Source organism: Helianthus annuus, chromosome 7, assembly GCF_002127325.2.
Source record: "Helianthus annuus cultivar XRQ/B chromosome 7, HanXRQr2.0-SUNRISE, whole genome shotgun sequence".
Classification (NCBI taxonomy): domain Eukaryota; kingdom Viridiplantae; phylum Streptophyta; class Magnoliopsida; order Asterales; family Asteraceae; genus Helianthus; species Helianthus annuus.
Genome location: NC_035439.2, coordinates 140,785,705 through 140,809,710, shown reverse-complemented (window position 1 = coordinate 140,809,710; position 24,006 = coordinate 140,785,705). Strand labels below are relative to the sequence as shown.

Sequence of the window (24,006 nt, the reverse complement as noted above, 5' to 3'; positions counted from 1 at the left end):
TTCAAAATGGGGTTACAGAAGGATTCTCAATTCTACCAAGACCTTGTAATGAATCCTTGTAGGAATCTGGATGAAGCTCGAAATAGGGCCTTAAGATACATAAGGCTCGAGGATGACAAGAAGATGCAGGAAAGGATGAACGCATCCTCAACATATGAATCAACGAACAGGAAGTCAAAATCCTCATACAAACCATACCGATCCAAGCCATATGCTAAAAATGATAACAAAAGAGTGAATGCTGTTGAGGATAAGGATGGAGAAGAATATCCTGAACTTTCAAAATATTGTCTTTCAGTAAATATTCCTGAGCTAATGTATGTCATGCAGGGATTAGGGGACAAGGCAAGATGGCCAAGAAAGAATCCAAACAATGCTGATTGGAAGGACAAATCAAAGTGGTGTGCCTTTCATGAGGATTTTGGGCACATGATGGAGGATTGTATAGCCTTGAGAAAAGAGATAAGTTACTTGCTAAGCAAAGGTTATCTAAAAGAACTCCTTGGCAGGAAAAAGAATAAGACTTAGGATACTGACAAGAATCCTTAAAGAGCAGCATCTCCTCCACCCAATGCAAAGATAATCAACTTCATCTCTGGAGGATCCAACATACGTGGGACTTCTTATTCTGCAGCCAAAATGCATGCTAAAGAAGCCAAAGCGGAAAGGGGAGATAAGCCAACAAGAATGACGATGCTGACAGATGATAAAGTGATAACATTCGATAGTGATGATCGGGATAATATTCAGGATCCCTATCACGATGGGTTGGTAATTACTTTATATGTTGCTAACCATTTTGTCCGCAGGATACTGGTAGATAATGGCAACTCAGTCAATATCATCCAGTTGGTGACCTTGAAGAGGATGAATATCCCAGAAGCTAAGATCACTTCAAAATCCACTGTACTTGTAGGATTCAATGGAGAAGTGAAGAATACTGTCAGGGAAATAAAGTTACCTGTTTATATATAAGGGGTAAACTCGTTGCAACGCTTCTGTGTTATGGATTCATTATCCTGCTACAACATAATATTAGGCAGGCCTTGGATTCATGACATGAAAGTCATACCCTCCACTTATCAGCAATGTGTGAAGACTCCTACTCCGTGGGGGGTAGTGAAAGTTGAAAGTGACCAGTAGGAAGCAAAGGAGTGTTACTCTTCTTCAATGAAGGCATCAGCAAAATCCTGGGAAGGATAGCAATTAAGGATACAAGCACAGGATATTGTGGAAGCTTCTGAGCAGGATGTTAAGAAAGTTATCCTCGATGAAGATAACCCAGATATCTCAGTGCTTGTAGGAGTCAATATCCTTGAGGGTATTAAGAAACAACTTACTAACTTTTTAAAATGCAGGATGTCTATATTTGCCTGGAAGCACCAGGATATGACAGGTATATCAAAGGATATTATAACCCATAAACTTGGAATTGATAAATCTTTCATGCCTGTTCAACAAAAAAGAAGACAATTCGCTCCTAAAAGGAATGCTATCATCCAAGAAGAGTTTGAAATGCTGTTAAAATCCATGATGATAAGGGAAGTCAAATTCCCTAAGTGGTTGGAAAATGTGGTGATAGTCCAAAAGAAGAATGGGAAATGGAGAGTCTGTGTTGATTACACAGACCTTAATAAAGCATGCCCGAAGAATCCATTCCCACTGCCTCATATCGAATCCATGGTGAATGCAACTGTTGGGCACGAAATGCTGACCTTCGTGGATGCATCCTCAAGATTTCAACAAATCCAAATGGAACCATAGGACCAGGAGGATACAACATTTATGACACCCACAGGTATATATTGTTATACTGCTATGCCGTTTGGTTTTAAAAATGTAGGTGCAACATATCAGAGGTTAGTCAATATGTATGATGTTCAAGGATAAATTGGGGGACACTATGGAAGTATACATCGATGATATGGTGGTAACGTCTAAGAAAGTACAGAATCATCTCCAAGACTTGGAAAGTGCATTCAATATCATGGACCAGTATAATATGAAACTGAATCCTGACAAATGCCACTTTGGAGTGGGGGCAGGAAAGTTCTTGGGATACATGGTAACAAAAAGAGTGATATAAGCAAGCCCGGAGCAGATCAGAGCTATATTAGATCTCAAATCCCCATCCAATATGAAGGATGTTCAAAGATTAACAGGAAGGGTAGCAGCATTAAATAGATTCATATCAAGATCCTCTGAAAAGTGTAAAGAATTCTATGATATCTTGAAAAAGAACAAAAAATTTGAATGGGGAGAAAGACATGAAGCTGCTCTACAAGCATTAAAGCAATATCACTCTAGTGCACCTCTACTGATGAAGCCTTAAGATGGTGAACCCCTGTCTCTATATCTTGCAGTGTCAGGAAATGCAGTAAGTGCAGTCTTGGTAAAAGAGCACGAAGGTCAGCAGTATCTTGTCTATTATGTTAGTAAAAGTTTATTAGATGCAGAGATTAGATACTCTCATTTAGAAAAATTAATATTAGCTTTAGTTATGGCACGACTAAGCTTAAGCATTACTTTGAAACACATAGGATTCAGATAAAATCCAATTATCCTATTAAAAATGTGCTTAGAAAACCTGAGATGTCTAGTAGGATGTCTAAGTAGTCTGTGAAACTAAGTTCTTATGATTTAGTGTATGAACCTAGGAATTCTATAAAGTCTCAGGTCTTAGCAGACTTTGTGGCTGATTTTAGTAGTGATATACAAGAAGAAGCTGATCTAGAAGTACAACAACTAGGTGAGAGCTCAGAATTTTGGACACTACATACTGATGGTGCATCCAACATAAGAGGTGTAGGATTAGGAATTCTACAAAAATCACCATAGGGGGACATATTACCCCAGGCTATTAGATGTGAATTTACTGCTACAAATAATGAAGCCGAGTATGAAGCTTTAATAGCAGGACTAGAACTAACTAAGGATATGAATATTAGGTGTTTACAAGTATATGTTGGTTCCCTGTTAATTACTAACCATTTCAATGGATCTTATGCAGTAAAAGGCAAAAAGTTAGCTGAATATCTTGAAATTGTTAAAAAATTAGCAGGATATTTCAAAATATTTTCACTTGAATAGGTACCAAGGGAAGAGAATGCTGAAGCAGATGCTCTAGCAAACTTAGGATCTACCGTCAGGATACCGGAAGAAACTCGGATACCAATAGTCCATATCTTGCATCCTGCGATGGAACATTTCAAATATCAGGATAAACGAGTAGCAAGTATCCAGGATCCTGTTGATGGTTATCCTGAGAAGTATCCTGAATCCTGGATGACTCCAATTGTTAAGTACCTACAAGAAGGAGATATCCCAAAGGATGAGAACCCTAGAGCTTTCAGGATGAAGGTATCTCGGGGTATCTCGTTTTACTTTAATAAATAATATCTTGTATAAGAAATCTCTTGTACTTGAGATGCTTGGAGGATCCCGAAACCAAAGAAGTACTCCAGGATATACATGAAGGAGATTGTGCAACCATACTGGGGGTAGACCTTTGTTTTCAAAAGTGTTAAGAACAGGATATTATTGGCCAACCATGAGAAAGGATGCTATGGAATATACCCAGAAATGTGATGCATGTCAGAGACATAGCAACATACTGAATCAGCATGCAGAACCATTATATCCTATTATATCGCCTTGGCCATTTATGAATTGGGGGATGGATATAGTGGGAAAGCTTCCTAAGGCTTCAGGAGGAAAAGTTTTTATGTTGGCAGTGACAGATTACTTCTCTAAATGGGTTGAAGCAGAAGCTTTTGTCCAAGTCAGGGATCAAGAAGTGGTATCCTTCATAAAGAGGAATATACTAACAAGATTCGGGATACCGACCGAGATAATTTGTGACAAATGGCTCTCAATTCATCAGCAAAAGGACTACAGACTTTCGCAAGAGTTGGGCTATAAAGATGATAACATCAACACCGGTGCATCCTCAAGCTAATGGGCAGGCAGAATCCTTGAACAAGATAATTGTCAATAATCTGAAAAAGAGATTAGGTTCTAAAAAAGGAAAATGGGTTTAGGAACTACCATTTGTCCTATGGGCAGATAGAACAATTGCAAAAAATGCTATTGGGCAGACCACATTCTCATTAGTATTTGGGGCAGAAGCAGTGATTCCAACTGAAATGGTGATATCTATAGCTAGATCAAGTCTATGAAATCCTGATTCGAATCCTGAAACCTTATGCCAAGAGTTGGATACTGTTGATGAGACAAGAGACGCAGCAAAACTAAGGATGGCAACATACCAGCTGAGGATAGCCAAGTCTTACAACAGAAATACAAGGACAAGAAGATTTCAAGTTGGGGATTGGGTATTGAGAAAAGCATTTCAGAATACAACTAATCATGCCGATGGAAAATTAGCCCCAAAATGGGAAGGACCGTATGAGATAGAATCAGAATCCGAAAAGGGAGCATATAGGCTCAAGACAATGGAGGGGGATATGCTACCACGATCCTAGAATGCCATACACCTCAAAGCTTATTACAAGTGAGTTTATAATTTAAATTCTAACTCAGGATGGTATGAACTCTACCTTATTTAAATATGTTTAATTTGTTTCATTTATTATTCTTTTTTGAAACCTTGTACTGACTTAAGCATCGGAGGGGTGTTAGCCAAGCTAACACCCACTCTCACCTTAGTTTGAAGGTGTTTTGTAGGGATACATTTCAGGATAACACTCCAGGATATTTGCTCAAGATAAATCGAAAGACTAGAGGATTCGCCCCCTCTCTCACGTTTAAGGGTGTTATATCCCTTCAAAGGTTTAAAGGTATTCACCTTTCTCTCGAATTGGGTTTAAACACTCCGCTTGAAGCGCAAGTTATCCGGGTATAGTTCAAGATGGTGGGACCAGTTCATGTAACAGTGGCTAAAAATTTCGTTATTATTGGCTATATCCTGGATCCTTACAATATATAAGGATTGATCACCCTCTCTCATGCGAAGGGTATTTTCATACTCTCTAAGGTTTAAAGGTTTTCACCTTTTTAAGTCTTGGAGTTTATACACTCCTGCCTGTAGCACACGAAACATGGGTTTATCCCCAGCAAAACACGGGAGTTTGGATAGTCCCAAGAATATGTTAAACTACAATTGTGTTCATACATATTTCTTTATTGATGGAAGATTACGAAATTTAAATACTAAGTGAAGGAATACATAAGCAGGCTATATGCTGATGCAACATGCTGATCCTGCACAGACAGGGGACATCTGCGCTGGGGCTGAATGCAACGAATGTTGAAAACATTTCGTGTTGGGGATATAACAATTGGTCCTAAGGTTAAATATGAAGTTGCTACCTAAGTGTTTCTGGTATGGATTCCTATTTTTCCTAAGTTTGAAGGCCTTATCTAAATAGGTGGGATTTTTTATGAAAAGTTATATTTTACCGAATTTTTATAAAACACTTTGAAACAAGAATGGAAAAACAATCAAAATCATACTAATATCCTGATCCGGATACTTAGACTAAATTTTTCAAAACAACATGCAACATGGAGATAAGGTCAAAAGATTAGTCTAATAATAACGATTCAAAATAGTACATTCTTGGCTTCATCTTAAACCGAGACCCATCCACCAAGAATGCAAATTGTTCTAAAGCATATTAACATAAACAATTGAAGGCTTCATCCTGATACAGCAGGATCCCTCCACCTTCAATTGTTATACTATTCTAAGGGCAGGAAAATAAAATTTTTCAAAGTGAAGGAAATGTAAATTGTTTAATGATTACAAACCATCAGAATTAAAAAGTGGGCTCCGGCCTAGGCATCATTATCCATCATCGCCCACTTCGCTGCCATCATGGGGCAGCACCTTCACCAACATCCTTAGCTCCACCTTCACCAGCATCCTCTCCAGCCTCCGTCTTACCGCTTGCCTTCACCGCTGCCTCTGCCACCTTAGAAGGCTCACCAGTCCCGGACTTGGCAGGATATGGCACGGGTCTCCCTCCCAGGTAATTCATTTTGACCCGTTAAGAGAATTTAAGCATTTAAGCCTAAATCTCGCTTCTTCATCTTACCTCCTATTGCCACCCTAAGACTTCTTTTATTTTCCCACCACAACGATATTTGTGGTGGATTTCTTATGGTAAAATCATATTTTTCTGAATTGTACCCTTCGGTTAAGTAATTTATAAAAAAAAACCCATTACGAGACGTTAGACTAAAAAGGCTAATACCTTTCACTTATACACTTATCAAAAGAATTACTCAATTATAAAACTTATTTTCAAACTACCCTTAAGGGTTGTTTGCCTGGTTTATCGTTCAAGGGCGTTTTGGTCAACCTTAGCCCCTTCTTTTACGACGAAGGATTTTCAATAACATGTTTGACCAATATCGCACATTTTAGCTATAATCTTATTTAAAATCATTATGTTTCTAAAGACGCAATGACTACAATTTAAATTATTAGTTTTACCTATTAAGGTAACCCAATGCTCATTGTTGACTTCGTTTAACTCTCATTGAACCTTAAGTTCTCGATGAGAGTTTGGCCCATTACACATACCTGGCTCGGGTTAAAGCATTGACCCGTTTTAATACCTTGCCTTAATTGTAACAACCCGACTCTTCGGGTCATTACTTAGGTCTGTCATTTATTGCTTAATTGACTTGTACTCTCGAGATTCCGACTAACGCTAAGGGTTAACCGTTTTAAACTATGTTTTCAAACGCATTATTAAACGCTATTTCACAATGCTTATTCAAAACGCATTTATCGCATTCTAAACGCAGTTTATAACGCATACTATTTAACGCATTTTATCGCATATTACATCGCATGTTTATATTAAACGCTATCACAATGCTATCGCAACGCAATCTCAACGCAACTCGAAACGGAGATTTACTTTTATGCATTTATGTGTTATGTGTGATATATGTGTGATTATTTAATGTTATGTGGTTATCTCAATGCAATGCTTACTCGCAACCCGCTTAAACGCAACGTAACGCTTCACGCACGAAACGAAAGTTGGAAAACTAACTTGCACCACTCGACTGGTCGAATGACCATTCGACCGAATGGACATCCATTTGACCCTCGCACTCTCCACCGCCTTATCTCCTCTCTCACACTATAAATACCCGTACATGTTACTGTTCACTGATGTGACAGCTCCCTCCGACCCAACTCGCTCCCAAGTCACTCTTAAGCACATTTCTCTCGATTCAATGCTATTTCGTAAGTATTTCTCCCTCAATATTGTACTTCCATCACCACAACACACTTCTACATCATCTTCTCCATCAAAATCACTGGTTTTCTCCATGAAATCACCTGATTTGGACCCTTGAAGGTGACATCATCTTAGTGCTTATGCACTTGGTTGTGTGACGTCATCTCATCAAGATTGGTTCAGATCTAAAGGATTTCCATGCATTTTAACACAAATCTCAACAAGATTTCCAGAGATTTCGACATATTTCCACTAATTTCAACTGACTTCAACTTTTCTTCACTTTTTACTCAAAACCGATGGAATCTAGACTCATTTCAGGCTCTCTACTCATTCTCTAGCTGAGAACCGGTCTGAAAACGGATTTCCACCAGAGGTACGACCGATTCACGGGTTAAACATTAAGCTCCAACAAGGACAGTTAGTCCAATCGAATGGGGTGATTCCCATCCGATCGACTGAGCTGGACTTGGTGTGGTTTCCCATTGTTTGACACGTCGTCACGCCGCCTCTGTTAAAACTCAAAACTTTTGAACTTAGAAAACTTTGTGAAATTTTCAAAACAACAGGTTGCCCACTCGAGTGGCCATCCGATCGGATGACCATCCGATCGAATGACTATTCGACCAGGTGACTTGTCCTTTGCACTATCTCTTGTTCAAAACAATTTGACCAAAACTTCAAACTACCAAACTCTCGATCGAGTAGCCATCCGATCGAATGGCCATCCGTCCGGATGACCATCCGACCGAATGACTTGTTTAAATACTACAACGAAAACTTCAAAATTTCCAAAACGATTTACAAACACCCACACTTATTCGAATGGCTATCCGTTTGAATGGTCATCTGTCCGGATGACCATCCACTCGACTCACCATTCGACACTTAACTCATTCGACGCACTGTATTTACACGTTGTTCAACGCTTACGCTACTGTTCTATGCTCAGGCTAACTCCAAGGCGCTCCCTTCAATCCAAGACTGTGTTTATTTGTTAAACACATACTATGAGTATACTCGAACCCTTTTTCGCTTAACACACTTTTGGGTGTTACATACGTTCTATACCAACACACAACGCACACAATACTCAAACTCTTTATAAACGCTAACCGCTCTCTCTTGTTATACGTGACTCGATGAATGCTTGTATGTTATGTTTACACAGTGATTGTTTGCCTGACATCTTAGCAACGATAGTACTATAGTTTGGACTCAGCACCTGTCGTGGACATGGGTTGTTAAGGGTATTACTTCACATGGTCACAGTGGTGATAATGTGTTGCGCATTCTACAACTCGCAGTCATATCGGTTGCATACGTCATTGTCGATAGCTTACTTGATTCACATTTCTACGTGTTACATACTGGTTATGCGTAAATGCTTTTGCTACTATATGCTATGCAAACTTGTGTACTCACCTTTACATTTTATGTATTGACTTTATTTTAATGTATGTGATAGGTTGATAGGATGCTATGCTTGCTTGCTGAATCAAGTAGGAAGTCTAGAAACAAACTAAATAAATCTGAGTTGTCGGAACAGTTTACTTGTTTTTGAGACTATTATCTCTAATGACTATCATTACTTTATCTGTTAGTAGTATGGGATATTAACATTAAAGATTTGGTAATTTAATAGTTGTTGTAGATTCTCTTGAACAATCTGTTTCGCTCATTGCCATGCCCCGATGATTCCGCCATCGGTTGGGGTGTGATAGATTCGTATTAGAGCCATAACTATAGGGAATTAGGAAAGACTCGACCTAGTATGGGATCCGAGTCTTAGGATTGACCTAGTCTATAGTCTAAGTACCAATAGGCCCACCTTGTGCAAACCCAGTAGGGGTTTTGCGCGAGCTTACTCTTGTTACTCTCGCTCAAAAACTACATCTTCGTGCGAACACCGCATACTACAGCTTCACGCAAAGAAGGCCTTTCCTAAGGCCGGAAACTAGTTAGCCTTTCCTAAGGCTGATACGGTACACACGTTTTTTTCGAAAACACTAGCATAACACAACCGAGTGATTGAGTCGAGATTAGGTGTGAAAACCAAGAACTCTCGATAAAATCGCTCACTCTACGCGTATTTTTACTCTCATAACGAAATAAACCACGAGAAAGAGATGGTTTTACCACACTTTCAGGAACAAAGTTGTTAAGTTAGGGGTGAAACCCGCATCTTAATGATCAAATTTCATTCCTTACTTTGGTTTTACAAAACTCTCACCAAAGTCTCGATGGATTCCAACGACTCAATTCACATAGTAACTGAAAGAATGAGTGATGTTCGCCCGGATTACGGTGAGAACACAGTCTAGAAGGCCAAAGCGTGTACTCGAGGTCGTTGTGAATAGTCGAATCACTTTGGGTAGTCGATGTCTAACACCCAAGACAATCTATTTCGATTCTAAGCCCGCAGTCGTTGATTTTACGTGCTATCGATTTTATGTGATTTATAGGTTTATAACTTTTGAATTTACGACTTATGAGCGGAAAGCGATAAGTTGGAAATCTCCAACGTTATGCCCTCTCCTCATCGCTCATCAAAACACGCACCACTCGCACAGCTATCGAACCTCAAATGCTAACTAATCGCAACGCAAACTATGAACTCTCGTACGCTACTCGCTATCGCTACTCGCTATCGCTACACGCAATCGCTCGCAACTCTCGAGCGCAATACGCAGCTTTGAAAGATAGGTGAATATGTGCAAAATATGTCGGTGAATACGTGCAAAATATGTGCTTACGTGGATTACGTGCTTATGTGCTTACGTGCCAACGTGCTTATGTGCTTATGTGCCTATGTGGATTACGTGCCTACGTGTTTATGTGCCGACGTGTTCCTGTGCTTTATGGAGTAATCATAATAATAAGTAAGGTGGTTAAAACGCTACGCTTCTCAAAACATAACCCGAGATAATCGAATCTCGTCTAAATCATATGACGATGTCTGCTGCAAACAATGTCTTCCCTTGGTTCTCACACTCGCCGAAATGCTCAGAGAAGCAGAGATGACAAGCGCATCGCTTCTCTTGTCGCCAAGGAAATGGCTGAAGTCATACCTCAGATCTTCAGTGAGATCAACAAGGTCAGCAGCAAGTCATCTGTCGAATCAAAGAGCGACACGCCTAAAGCTCCTTTCAACTTTAAGCAATTCAAGGCCTGCGGTCCTGCTAACTTCACTGGTGAAGATGGACCCAGTGCTATGTTCCAGTGGTTTGACGCAATTGAAGTCAGCTTCAGGCAAAGCGGATGCCCAGAAAATCTGCGTACTGTTAATGCTACTGGAGTTTTTCATTCCAGGGCTCTGGACTGGTGGACTGCTAAGCGCAACAGGCGCCGTAATGATGCAGCTTACGGACTTTCATGGGAAGAGCTCAGGGAGCTCATGATGAAGGAGTTATGTCCTCCTCATGAGGTGCAAAAGCTGGAGAATGAATTATGGCATATCAAACAAGAAGGAGGTGACAACGCGGGTCTCACCGCTCGCTTCAAGCAGCTTAGCATTATATGTCCTGGTCAAATGACAACTCTGGATATCACGATCAAGAAGTACATTTGCGCTCTACCAGACTGTGTAGCTGACTTTGTTCAAGCAGCTAAACCTGCTACTATTGAAGAAACCTTCCAACTTGCAGCTGAGATCAATGATAAGCGAGTCTTGGCTGGTTATTTCAAAACCTCAACCAAGAGTCTGAATCAAGCAACTGGTACTCCTGCTCTCGACACTGCAGAACCTCATTATTCATTATGGCTTACTCCATAAGGTAACCATTCAAAACTTATTGTATGTTCATCATTTCATGACCGAATTACTGTTTTGCCTATTTTTACCATCAAATATGGTTTTTCATCATTTTCGCTTGTTTCGACCCATATCATTTCGCGTCGGAACATTATATTTCAAATATTAATTTATCGTGTTCATAACCCATGCAATACATAGGTATTCTACAAGAAGGGTGTAAGCTTTACTTACCTTGTATCCAAATATGTTTTTCCTACGTACTTGATCCATTTGGCCCGCTTCTTTCTCAAGCTTTCACCTAGCTTGTCAAGCGTCAAACTATCATTTAACATTCGCAAGATGGTTAGATTAGTAATCGTTTATTACGACTATTCCATCTTACGGATTTTATATTAAAATTGTCATTCGATCTTATTACAGGTCAGTTTGACTTTTAAAAGTCAACTGCCTATTAACACATACTAACCCACAAATAAGTTCAACAACTCATTTTTTTTGTATTTCGTTGATTACTCGGTAGGCACTATTCTTAGGCCACCATTATAACCACATACTCTAACTAAGTTCACGCAATTGTTAACATAAATTTCACATAATTTCATTCATTATATGCTATTCTATCAATCTCATACAAAATTAGGAATTGTTTCATCTCCATGAAACAACACATTGCTTCACATGTATGAAATTTAACCGTTTATCAAACTTAGCCAAAAGCTTAAAGTATTCATATACACATTCATGATTTCAAGCAATCTATGAATATACATATAACACCAATTTCATCACATCATACAAAATCCATTCTATGGCAAATATGAACATATACCCGAATTCATAGATTATTTAAGCATCTTCTTATCACTATCATATATGATGATTCTAAACATAATTATCATCAATTTCATCATATTATTAAAACCCACTTATCTAAGTGTGATAAATCATCTAAACACTCAAATCATAGCAATACATGTATATTTTCACTTAGGGTTTTGTTCCTAAGCAAGTATACACCTCATATCTTACTTAAATTTCTGATATTCATACATGGGTTGTAATCCATGTAATCTACCTAATTTCATAACATTACCAACTTAAGATTTTTGACATACCTTATGATCCCCTAGTTTAGGTGATCACTAATTCATGTTTATTCATGAATTTGAGCTCCAATTTGCCCTTCAATTTGATGATATTGGATGAACTATGGTTACACCCTTTTTCTCCATCCCCTGGTCGCTACACACACACCAAGTGTGTGTTGTGTTTTATTTTTTTTAATTAGATTCAAGTTTCTAATTTTTCCCTTTTGGCCCCTCGAGTTTGTAATTTTATTTATAGAGGGCTATAACTCATTGTTTCAATATTATTTCCAAGTTACTAACTAGGTTAATTTGGTCCTTGTTATTTTGTTTACGGGTTAACTTTTAACACCAACGGTATTTTACCCGCTCCTTAGTATTAACGGGGTTAAATTACCAAACCCGTTTTTGGGGTGTTACAAATGGGGTGTCGGATCAGTAGAACACACACACTCTCGAGCTCACAATCTCGTACACTATTCAATTACTTGCTACAATTACACTCAAACACTCACAAGTCACAATCGTTGTAACACTTAGATCTGATCCTAGCATTATCCCGAAGTTGTACCCTGGTTATTCAATCAATAAGAAGAACAAGGCAGCTGGCAATTGTCAGCTCCCGAGGTTTTGTGCCGGCGATCTAGATTGATCAAGGGCTTTCCTCGTACATCTCGTGTCTACATTTACTTTTATTGTCTGTTACTTGTTAACTGATACAGTTTGATATCCTCGAACTGTATCCTAAAACTCTTTTCATTTACAATCAAGTTAACACATTATTGCAATCATCAATAGCAAACTACCTCACAAACTAAATTTGATCACTTAATGTTTCGGTAATTTTTGACCAAAAGAATTATTGTACATAATAGAACAAGTTATTAGTAATTTGATTTTTTTTTTTTGTCTTTCTATGAATTTTACTCCTCAATTTTAATTTGATTCCTTTGTCTTTTTATGAATTTCACCCTCTAACTTTTAATATTGACATTTAAACGCTCTAAAATTTCTATAAACTTTATAACATGTCATTTTGATACCCTCTTAAGTTTTACTTGCTTATTTTTATATACAAGTCTGGTATAAATTGACGCTTTACGTTTTATTCTGATTTTTATTGAAACTGAGTCATGAAGTTGTTAGCTACAGTAATTTGATATTTTTTTTGTCTCTTTTGTGAATTTCACCCCTCAACTTTAATGTCATTTTTTTCTTTTTGTAAATTTCACCTCTCAACTTTTAATTATGACATTTAAACGCTCTAAACTTTCTAAAAACTTTGTAACATGTGATTTTGACACCCCGTCAAGTTTTACGTGGTTGTTTTTATGTACACGTCCGGTATAAATTGACATTTTACATTTCATTGTGATTTTTATCGAAAATGAGTCATGTCAAGTAAATACATTTTGTGCTTATTTATGTGGATGTTTTCAGTCGGACTACATTTTGATGTAAATTTTGTTCGGAAACAAATCGGGTCAATGAGAGTTAGTTTACGTTTTCAGTTGGCTATATTTTCTTTAGACTTTATAGATTAGAGTTATTTTACGTTTCATAAGTCATGTCATATACAATACATTTGCATGTTTATTTTTATGGACATTTTTGTTGGTTTACCTTTTGATCGTTAAGCAATTACAAAAAAATCAGTAGGCTCAAATCACATTAAAAAAAACCGACCAATAAGCCCATGGCAACTTGGGCGGTGTGATAAGACTTTGAAAGCATCAAGTCCTGTGTTTGACCCCCATAATGGAGGTTTCTTCCAGATTTATTGAGTTTCATTCTAAATTGGTGTTTAGACACGATGGATATGGTTGGGTGATTTCGTTGATGGCACAATAATACTCTAATGGTCCATAAATGATCCAAATTTACCGTTAAAAAAATTAGTGAACTCTAAACCTTGGGCTTTTTGAGTGGTGGCCCGCAACACATTTTAAACGAGTTCACATGAGTCACCAAGAAAGTAGAACTAAAACACGTGACACTACAAAGATGAAAAAAAAAAAGAATAAAATTCACCAAATTATTCTGCTAAAATATACAAAACATTTCATGATGCCACATTTTCATACTATAAATTAGTAACATGTTGGTGTTTTATGTAATTGTACTCTAAGCATAAGGAGTGTTTAAAAAAAAAGGTGGCATTTTCATTTTTAATTTAAAGGTTTTCATTTTTTTTGCATTTTTACCTCATTATTTTTTTTTTTTACTTTTACCCAAAGTTTTTCAACTTTTTCAAGTTAACCCATAACACTTTTTTGTTTACAACTTTGATCCCCCGTACTTTTCATCTTTTTCAAATTTTTCGTTATACGTTTGGTTCTACATTTTGTGAGTGAATACGCTGCGACGTGCGTGTGGGTTCAAGTTTGATTCAGTTTGTTCTTCTGTGTGTGGGGGGCTATATATAACTTATATATTACTATATCCAATTGAATCTTGAAGAGCAAATTGTCCTGTCATATTTGCCATAATTAGAAAATAATAATTTTATCAAATTCTAAAAGTTTTACAACACTATAAACACACCTTTTACACTCAGCAAGAAAGCACACCACACAGATCATTATCCCAAACACCTCATCCACCGTCCATTCATTGCAATATCAGATGGCAAAGCTGAGAATTACAACTGTATATGGTAGCCAAAAATGGTTAGAAGTACACCTACTCTCTTTTGCTTTATTGAAACATGGTTGTGTTGAAATTTTCTTATAAAAGTTATGTTAAAGCTTGAAGATTTCAAACTCATAAAGTTGCATATGACCAGTGGTACCTTTTCTATTTCTGGATGTTGTTTCTCTTATAGTTTTGTTTAAAAAATGTCAAGTATCTGATTCATAGTAAATTTAAGCATTTATGCCTGTTGAAAACGGGGGATAGTTGAACTATTTGTAATTAATGAACTATAAAGCTATGATAATTTGTAAGTGTTGTGTATACATTGTATAGAACCAACATTTCAGTTGAAGGAGAATCACTTTTTTGATAATTACATTTAACTAGTTAACAATTATTTTATGCAAAGTATCACAAAACTTGGTAATTTAACGACTCATGCCACATAAACAATTATTCTACATAAAATATATCACAAAATTTGATAATAGTATGATAATACAAGGTATTTCATGACTGCCAAACTGAACACATTCAATCGTAGTTTATTATCATATGTAAAAAACTAAAAGCCATATATAAAAGAGGAAAAGAGCACCACCGAGGATAATAATAGGGGAAATTGCAATTTACGTTCTTTTGATTTCCCCTCCTTTACAACGGGAATTCGATCGGCCACAAGTTTTACTAATCATTTTGACACTTAGGCGCCACGTTACTTACTGAAGGGGCTCTATTGCATCTTCTCAATAATATCCGTGGTATGGGATGGAACCCATTCAATCATTACCTAATCTTTTTTTTTAATTTTTTTTAGAGTGAAATGTCTTTTTAGTCCATGTGGTTTGGGTCATTTTAACAGTTTAGTCTAATGGTTTTATTTTTCGCCTCTGTTTTTGCCATTTTAGTCTACTGGGTTAACTTTATCCATTTTTTATGTCAATGAAAAGAGCAATTCGGTCATTTTATATGTAATTCTGTTAACTAGAAAGACGATTTGGCCATATAAAATGACCGAATTCCCCTTCTCGTTAACAGAAAAAATAGATGAAGTTAACCTAGTGAACTAAAATGGCAACGGTGAAACCTTTTTTGACCCACATGCGAAAAATAAAACATTTGAACTAAACTGACAAAATGACTCAAACCACAGGGACTAAAATGGCATTTAACTCTTTTTTTATCATTTATAACATTTTAATCTATACATATAATAAAAGAAACCATCTTAGGGACACATGACATTCTATGCGGCAGTCTTAATTATTTTTCTAAATATTTATTATGGAATGTCAATTATTGATAATATTAAATTTAAAATTTGTAGAAGAGATTTTAATGATAAAGACAAAGATAATTTATAATAATATATTAATTATTATAATCATATATTAATTATTAAAATCTAAAAAAATATATTAGTGTTTTAAATATTTATAAAGATAAAGATTTTATTTAATTGATAGTTTTAGTTGTTTTTATATTTTGATAATAAGGACAAGGATAACTGATAATTACATATTAAAATAAAAATATTTATTTTAATCAACTATTTCGTTAAAAGGATTTATTCAATACATGTAGAACATATATATTTTTTATACATTTCTAGCGGTAGTCGAGTAGTCGGCCTTTGGACATAGCTCCAAAAGGGTGGGTTTACACGTGGAAAGCAGTTAGCCGTTCAAAAAAAGAATCTTATTTCTAATAAAGGATCTCATTATCTCGTTTTACACTCCAATGAAATAATAATATTAAATCATAATATCCCGCTTATCTCTTGTATATTTAATATTTTTTACTAAAATATTTCTTTTCTTTTTTTCTGTTGGGTATCCAATATCAGGTAATACGTAAGTTTCTAACCTAATAATAAATAAAAAACAAAGTAAAATGTTATAAACCATGTAATACACAACTCTCTAACCTAATAAAAAATAAAGTGAGATGTTATAATAAGTAAATAGTACCTCAAAGTTCTTTTTATTAGAAAACACATTTTGATGACTAAATGTTTTAACGGATTACATTATTCGTGTAAGACATGTGTTTATTCAAATCGTGCAATACACGAGTTTTTAAAAGATGTAACTATTTTATTACTTAGTATATAAAATTATATTTATTCAACATGTGTAATACACGGGGTTTTAACCTAGTAAGTTTTATAAAGTACAATGTTAATGGGTGAAAATTTGAATTAGATGTCATACAAATATCGGTGAAATTTTAAAACTAAAGTAAATAAATAGATATATTTTACGAATTTTGCATGTACGATTGGAAGACAATAGAGCTAGAAAGTAGGGAGGGACAGCATAGGTAGAGTAGGGTGAAGGTGACGTAATATGGGTTGTGGGTGTCAGTTGCTAATTGGATGCATTTGATTGTGGTGTGTTTGGTTTTTTCATAAATAATAATAGTAAAACTTGAATTGAATGATCTCTAGATCAAATGGTGAAATACTTGCATTTTTCTTAAGAGATGTAAATTTAACTCTCACTTGGTGTAAAGTGAGGCACTGGTAGGCAATGATAGGAGACTCAGGGTAACCTGGGTTGGATCCTTGAGCCAAACGGGTTTTACCAGTAATTTTCACCGTCATGCCTACGGGCGGGTGGGTTACCGGGTTTTCTCCGGAATTGGTGATGGACTCGGGTTACTCTCGGAGTACACCGTTTGTCCAATGGGTGACCTGAGAGTGCTCGGAATTGATTCTGTTGGCCGTTCAAAAAGAAAATAATAGTAAAACTTGAAAAGTTGATTTGTGAGAAAAAAAAAATAAAAAGAAAAGTTGACTTTGGGGTGTATTAAACACAACCCATGTTATTAAGGTATGAATAGTCCATGGCTTTATAGTTTATCGGCATTTTGGGGGTGGGATAAGACTTTGGAACCAATAGGTTCTGGGTTTGATTCGCACAAGGGAGTTTTTCCTATACTTATTGGGTTTCCTCCTGAATTAATGTATAGGCATTATGTCTAGTAGAGATGGATATGATCGGGTGGTTCCGCTGATATCACGATGATACTACAGTAATCCGTCAGTGATGCAAATTTACCGTTAAAAAAAATTAAGGTATGAATAATGGCAACAAGGAAGAGATACATAGAATTAAATGATGGTTGTTGCTGGATGGTCCTTTTATTTTTAGAATTTACACAAAATTGTTGACCGTAACCCCGCATTTATGGCTTTAGCCTACCCCCTCAAATCAAATTTTTTTTTTTTTTTTGAACGGCGAATCACTTTATATCTGAATATAAAGAGCCAGCAAGCCGCTGGAAGGCATACAAAGAAAGAGGACACAAAAAGAACTACAACAGACTCGAAACATCAAACTCTAGCCACTTATTCCAAGACAAATCTGGAAGCTTGGACCGATGTTTGATCCACATAAAGGAGTCTTCTTTTATTTGTTCCACCGTATCAAGAACCCGGATGAAGTTGCCTTCAAAAACTTTCTGATTTCTTGCGAACCATATCCTCCAAAACGTCGCCTCAAATCAAATTTAACTTATAACTTTAAAGCTACCAACCCCTTTAACATCAGTTCGGAGCGACATATGTATTATGTAGAGCATTCAATGTGATGTGACATTACTTAATGGTGATGTAAAGTTATCAAAATCACCATAAAATCAATTTTACATAGATAATTTATTTATTCGTGTAATGAAAATCTACAATACCGTATTCATTAAAGATGGGAGTCAACTATGTCAAAAGATAGATTAAAGTGATGAATCCAGCCTCTTAATCAAAGATATTAGTCATTGTTTGCTTAAAGTCGATTATTTTGTACCAAGTTAAAAATTACGACCCCACCTTATGTTAGATAAGTGATTGTTTTAATCAGCGAGCATAATAAGTTTACACTATTTGAGGAATTCATTCTAAATATGATTTTTTATATTTCGAACCAAATAATTAGATATAACCATGTAATAATGAATTGTTATAGAAGCCTAGGATGAATGTAAAATCACCCAGCTGTTTTTAATTTTAACTAATTTGATATAAAACTAGTGGGATTTACTCACGCTACGTGGAGGAAACTTAGTGAGTGTCGGTTCAATTCGTTATGGTAACAACACTTGTTGTGGCAACCGAAAAAGAACCAGAAAAATATAGACTTGATACGCCCAAAAGATAGCGAAAGGTGTTTTACATCAATAAAAAACCAAAAAACAAATATTGGTACCGGTTTCGATGAAACAGATACCGACACTTATGTTGCTCGATCGATATCAATTGAGTTTGCTATGATATCGGTTCACGATACCAAAAAAATATTTTATTTTGAATATAACTTTTTAATGAAATATATATCGGATGTTGATAAAAAAATAAATGCTTAAAAATTAAAAAAACGGAAGTTATTAAATAAATACCATATTAAAGAATAAAAAATATCATATAAAAAGACATACTAAAAACAAAATTACTTATTAGCCGTTTATGGCCGCTGTAAATGTATACTATATAATAAAAGAAACCATTTAAGGGACACTTGCCATCATATTAGGCCATCTATTATAGATAATTGTTGTTTTATTTTAATCTCTTCTAAATAATTATAGATAACCCTCACAATAAATATTATTTAATTTAATATCTAATGGATAATTATTATTTAGTTTAATCTTTTCTAATTACGGATAACTCTTCTACAAAATATTATTAATTTAAGATATTTCTAAATAACCAAATTATTTATCACCAAAACCAAACTTTGTATTAATATATTATTTATTTTTATTTTTATTATTAAAAAATTATTATATCGATTTTATTACATAATTTTTAACAAATTGTATATAACTTTCAATATTACTTTATATATAAAATTAGATTTATTACGAATTTTTTAAATATAATTTATATTTTATCACTCAAATGACTGCTTATTTACTTCTTCAATAAAATGTTTGACCATTGTATCTTCTTTTCAATAATCATCTCCGTAATCACCATATCTATCGCGTACGAGTATATCCATTAGTTTTTTTAAATATAATTTTCTTTATTGGTTATATAAAATCATATTTATTCAAGGCGTGTAATACATGAGTATTTTTAAAGATATAATTTTTTTATTATTTGGTAAACAATATTACATTTATTCAAGCCGTGTAATACACATGGTTTTAAAAATATAACTTTTTTATTATTTATTATATAAAATTACATTTATTCAACCCGTACAATATGGTTGTTATAGATATAACTTTTTATTACTTAATATTTAAAAATGATATTTATTCAACCCGTGCAATAAAGGGGGTTTTTAAAAATATATTGTTTTATTATTTAGTATATAAAATTCATTTATTCAACCCGTGTAATACACGGGGTTATAACCTAATTTTAATATATATAAAAAACATAACATTTTATAAAAAAAAGACAAAACATATTAATTAAACCTACATTAAAAAATCAATATATTTAAAAAGAGACATGGTATTTAAAATATAAAAACATAACATTTTATAAAAAAAAACATAACATATAAATTAAACCTACATTAAAAAGACATTAAATAAAAAAAGACTTAGCATTTAAAAAAGCACATAACTCTTAAAAAACATAATTTTAAAACATAATCACTTTGGCAAATTTTTAAGCACCTCCCAAGATTTAACCATAGTAAATGTGCAATCATATGTTGCTTTGAACTCGTCAAGAGCAGCAGACATGAGGTCTGCGTCGCTTGAACCGCTCGGTCTATTTTTCTTTTTAATATAACGGTTGACAATGCTGTTGAAGTTGGTACATTTCAATCTCATTGACGACCACTTTCCCGAGAACGAAGCGTCTAAACGATATGGTTCGCGGTTAATGGTTGTAAAAAAGTTTTCTCGGCTTCACCTCATAAAAACCGGTGCCTCTTGATGATTGCCTATGTTAACATTTATATATTTTAAAATTTTATATACTTTAAAATTTTCTAACACTTCTAAAATTGTATACTTTTAAATTTTTTTAGCATTTTTATTTTAACACTTCTACAAATTATATACGTGAAATTTTTTAACACTTTTAAAAATTATATACTGTTGTAGGATTAAATATATTATTATCGTAATATTTAATTTTGTAGCCATTATAATGATTTATATTATATAGATCAAAATATATTAACAAACTATTAAATAACTAGGATTTGTACCCGCCGCGCGTTGCGGCGGCGAAAAAACATGGCATAGAGCTTCAATGTTACGGTTAGTTTTTTGAGTCTTCAATGTTACATGAAATCAACCAAACTGTTCCGAACCAACTATATTTCATATTTCTATTTAGCTACATACTTGAAACCAATAAATACAAATTTGTTTATGTCATTTATAATATTCCTAACAAACTCTAATAGACTGGTTATACAATTGTAGTCATGAGATTTGAGAGGCAAAATTTATGCATGTTGTACAGAAGCAAACCCTCACTTTTGACATAATATAAAAGTGCTGCAAGTAAAATGATGAGCAGTACGACCCTTAAAACTCCTGCTGAAATAGAAAAAAAAGAAAAGAAACCAAAACGGTAGTAAGAGCGGTAGATACACAACACACGCACGGATATGTATGTGTGTGATTTAGAGGTGGCAAGTTGGTCGGGTTAGTAACAGGTCAAGCATGTCGGGTCATGTAAATTGACCCGCAAGCGCTTTGTGGAACCTTTTTTTAACAATAATAAATGTGTCATCTATGAATACAAGAACAGTTAAGTATTTAACTTTTTCCTTAAGATCACTCATATATTAAAATTACTTAATAGGGCACCCAAATTGTACCAGTTTCAACCAAAAACATATCTAAAGCTTAATTTGCCTTTAAAAGATTTTGTAAAAATAAATATCTTACATTACGGGTCAACATATTATAGGTTTAAATTGTTGTCTTTTTTAATTTGAATACGTGGGTAGCCTTGAAAAACATTTTCTTAAAACTTAGTTTGACCCATTTGAGGTAGAAACATAACCTAAATTGATTAACTCATGAGGTTGAACGTAGTGGGGCGTTTTAGCCCACCATAGCGCCGCTATGGCGCCGGGCACACCACCACGCAGGGCGCTATGGCCCAAAAAATTCTTGCAGCGCTATAATTTTCGTGGCGCCATGCTTGTTGTTTCTTTTCTCTCCACTCACACAGACACATATATATACATATATATGTATAGTTTAAGGGTTTATTAATTAATTGGGTAATGATTAGGCTGGGGCTTTATGACTACGGGCTTAAATGCATAAGGCCCCATAACGCCCACACGCTGACGTGGCGCGCCACGTGTCGCATAACGCCCACAAAGGGGCGTTATGACTACGGATGGCCTAAATAAATGGCCCCCAAAGTGAAGCATATTCATACCGTTTTTGCTAGTTTATTTTATTTTTGTCACTCTTGCACATGAATCTAAAGAAGCTCTCTTGCACTTGATCTAAAGAGACGAGGCTAAAGCCCTGTATATAAAAATAACAAAAATAAGCAATATACGCATAATTAAGCTCAAGATAGTTATTGATCAAAAAAGAAAATAAACCTTGAATAGGTTCCTTCCTAACTGAATCGGTTTTAAGTTGGTTCAACAACGGGGTTCCCAACTTGAAATTTATCTCATAAATTTTACCCAAATTTAGAATGTGGGAACAGGGAACTAAAACAACTAAACCTAGAATGAGTACCGTTTGAAAGATAAGTATGGATTATTGAACTATATATCTAACATCTTCATCACCTAAGGTTTACCTCTTGGAGAGAAGATGATCAAAGCAACTTTAGCATTCTCCTCATTTGAGTCTTCCCTCTCACCATCTTGATCAATTTTCTTGAAAAAACTTAAGCTTTCAGCCTATGCAACATAAAAGTTAATAAATAAAAGGTTAAGATATTGTGAAAATGCAAGACATTTTACTGTCATTCAAGTAAATGAATATGAGGGAGAACCAATTGATTAACTGACTAAGATCTATCAAACAAACACCCATATCAGTTCTTGAATCAAGATAAGTTCCAGCAACCACTGTTGCCATCCGTCCTTTGTACCCACGCTGACTTCCGGATACGGGTCATCCACTGATCTTTAAGAATTAAGATTTAACAACATGCAGACCCAGATCGGTAATCGGAGAAGTCGTCGGAGCTTAACCGGAGGCCTGTAACATCGAAAATAGCTTAAACGTACACAAGATAGACCCATCTAACTGAAAAAATAAACATACAACTGAATCGAGGCTTACCGGAATTCATGCAGGAGTTAACCGGAGTCTCGTCAGAACCCTAGCTCGCACCGCCTCACCGGATTCCTTGTCTTCTGCTCTGTAGGTAGGGGTACAACACTCCCCGATGCTGAGAAGACGCCGACAGATCCGTCATGGCTCCGCCACCGGAGGTGGTGGTTGGCCGCACCCTGTCTCTCCGTTTCTCACACTCTATCTTGCTCCCAGACTGTGTTGCATAGATGTGTGGACTGTGGACATGTGTATAAATCACAACCACATATACCAATTTTTTTTGAAAAACACCCAAAGCTAATGGTACAAGCAACACAAGCTCAAAATTGTTACTTATTTATAGATTTTAATTAGTTGGTAACTGTTGATGCACCATATTACCCTTAGAGTAAAATGCACGGATAGTCCCTGTAGTTTTGCAAAATAACACCTATAGTCCCCAACTTTTGGAAATTACACTGGTGCTCCCTGTGGTTTGACAGTTTGTTACTCGAATAGTCCCTGGAGTGGATGACGGTTAGTTTTCTCCGTTAAGTGGATGCGAAATGACAAATTTACCCTTCATCTTCTCCACTCTATAAAAACAAAACAACCCCACCCTAACCCCATCCACCCCAACCTTTCTTTCTGTTTCCCCACCATTAACCAGAGAAATGAGAGAAAGAGAGAAGGCAGAGATTAATGAGAACATGAAGATGGAGATGAAGATAAAAATATACCCACAGTTCTTACTTGATTGTATCAAAAATTTTAATACATGATATTATAATAGTCAGCTCTTACTTGGTCATGAAGCAGGGACAAAAGTTTATCTGCATCAGATGATTTTGATAAACCTTTTTCTGGAGTTATCAGCAGATTTGGGTATTTGTCACTTGTAAGTGTGGTATCAAGATTTTAACCTTATAACCATCATCAGCAACAACAATAAAACATATTTGTAACATAAGTACACATCATTACTAAATAACAATAAGTGTATGTTATAAAATTTATCAAATTCTGAAATTATAACACATGAAGAACTCACATAGAATCGAATGAAACTGAGATCAAATAACGAATCAAATCA

At 35.3% G+C, this 24,006-nt stretch overlaps 1 long non-coding RNA gene across 2 annotated transcripts; it reads right to left on the bottom strand.

The window, feature by feature from the left end:
- Nucleotides 1-20,972: 20,972 nt before the first annotated feature.
- On the bottom strand, nucleotides 20,973-23,165 carry LOC110868851. 2 transcript variants are annotated; one of them, XR_002552816.2, is made up of 5 exons: nucleotides 22,941-23,165; nucleotides 22,664-22,856; nucleotides 22,450-22,552; nucleotides 22,072-22,163; nucleotides 20,973-21,212 (listed from the first exon to the last, which is right to left on the bottom strand). It is a non-coding gene; the product is annotated as an uncharacterized LOC110868851 (long non-coding RNA). The 2 variants fall into 2 exon arrangements; XR_002552815.2 differs by having other exon boundaries at nucleotides 22,648-22,856; nucleotides 22,941-23,158.
- Between the last annotated feature and the right edge of the window lie 841 nt (nucleotides 23,166-24,006).